General features: G+C 39.5%; 1 long non-coding RNA gene across 1 annotated transcript; it reads left to right on the forward strand.

The window, feature by feature from the left end:
• Nucleotides 1–732: 732 nt before the first annotated feature.
• On the forward strand, nt 733–1,169 carry LOC124416144. The gene is made up of 3 exons (XR_006930756.1): nt 733–825; nt 901–990; nt 1,080–1,169. It is a non-coding gene; the product is annotated as an uncharacterized LOC124416144 (long non-coding RNA).
• Nucleotides 1,170–2,075: the final 906 nt, after the last annotated feature.

The following is a 2,075-nucleotide window of genomic DNA, read 5'->3' on the forward strand; positions in this document are numbered from 1 at the left end:
TGAAGGACCTTCGCCACATACTCAGTGGATACATATCAAAAAGAAGAGCCTGCGGTGAGCGCGAAAAGAAAGAATTCATTTCGCCATTATTTTATCTGTTTGGTCATTGCGTTTCGCAATTTTGTCTCTTCCTAATTCAGGGGTCGCAGAATTGAGGGCGTTGAACAGCCGCCACGCATCCTTGTTTGCCTTTTCTCATAGAGTGGCGCAATTCACGGGTCTCGACAGCATGATAATGGTCGAAACCGAGACCCTTCTTATCCTAGCAAACTTTTTTGTCAAGGTAAATTCGACAAGTTTGAATTCGATAGATTGGCGCAAGGAGGTTTATGACGTTGTACTCAACATGTACAGGTAGGATGCGTTCTTGATCGTAATCTACTTGTTCTACTGTAAACAATTCTGTGTCTCATAACTACCCAGTCGGAAACTACAGAAACTGTAAGTCTGAGGTTTCGACCAAGTGAAAGAAACAGGGAAAGTACAAAGTGTTGATGAAGAATGAACCAGCAATAATCATAGTGGATATGGTTTTACGCTGAATTAGGTTTATCGGTTATACAGATTGTTCTACATTTTAAAAATTCCTCTGCAGACTTTGATTCACACGATTCACCAAAATTTTCTCTACGTAAATATTTTCAATTCAAAATGAGTTGCAATTAGCTGATCCTTACAAATCTCTAATTTCCACTTTCTAGAGTGGAAAGAATCACGCAGTATTGCGTTAAAGGATACAAAATTCAGGTGCAAGCTGATCGATTTCTTGCGGCGATAGACGAAATCGATCCACTGAACTTTCAGAATGACGAATCTTTCACGGAGGTAATAATTGAATTCCGATTTGATATTTACCATTTTCGAAGTATTCTAACAATCTATCAAATTTCGAACGTCTAGTTCCAGATATTTCGGAGGCAGGTCAGGCTCAGGACGCTACGTTTCGACTGCCATCGTTTCCTGAAGTTAGACGTGAATCTGATTATTTGGGTACTTATTCAAGTTTCAATATATTCTACTTTCACGATCGGGAGCACGCTCTAATCCTGTGTGCATTTTTTACTGATTTTTAAATACAGAAACTGAAGTTCGTCGTCGCAGTGGTTTTGATACTCATTCAAATCACGAATCCCATTAAAAATGAAGTATCAACGGAGGCAGCCAATCTCACTCATAAAGTCCTCGACCACGTTTAGGTGACATATTGTGTGCAGGATAAAATTTTGATCACCTTTTCTTCTCACCTCCATAAATTACTAGACGATGATAACCGTTGAAAGTGTAAGGTTGAATGAATTTTTTACAACTCTCGTGTTTGCATTAGGAAAAAAGAAAAATTGATGTATATCGCGAGGAAGCCAGCACCGAGTGACTCACTCACTGTATTTATATGTCACCGAACCTTGTGAATCACTTGCTCCAACGACCCAGTAACAGGCCTGCAACGAATAAACTAATAGCTTCAGTAGCCTTAAGCTATTCGGAAAGCCTAGTCCGAACTCTACACAATACTTACTTATGAATTGCATGTTCATATCTAATAGTCCCAAAAAGTCGCGTTACTTTGATACCAGAAGCATTTGAATTTCTGTGATAATCGAAATCGATGAAAATACGGTTTCACCGTCAAGTAATTTAAGATTGAAAATTATTGAATTGCACAGAGATGACTGTTGCGAAGGAGCTGAATAATCACACATCCGGCAACAATAATAATGTTATCCCCAAGCGTTAATGTATAATGGATAAGAGTGATTCATCGAGCAAATATCGCGTGGAGCCGGAACTAAGAGTGGTCGTGGGATACGGAGAGAATTGTAAATCCTTAAACTCGTGAATGAACTTTCTCAGAATTCCTAGTATAAGACTTTGCACTTACCTGACTCGCCCTGTTCACCTGTATGAATGGAGCAACCGCAGACTCTTCCGCGAACATCTAGACGGACCGGAAATAACCAGTTTCACGTTCTGCGGATGCTACCTAATATAACATCACTCAATATATCCATGTACGTAGCTACGCGAACAAATACACGCAAAAGTTACTATTATACGTGACATGCTCGGTAAAATTT

The sequence above is a fragment of the Diprion similis genome, chromosome 2, assembly GCF_021155765.1.
Source record: "Diprion similis isolate iyDipSimi1 chromosome 2, iyDipSimi1.1, whole genome shotgun sequence".
Taxonomy (NCBI): Eukaryota; Metazoa; Arthropoda; class Insecta; order Hymenoptera; family Diprionidae; genus Diprion; species Diprion similis.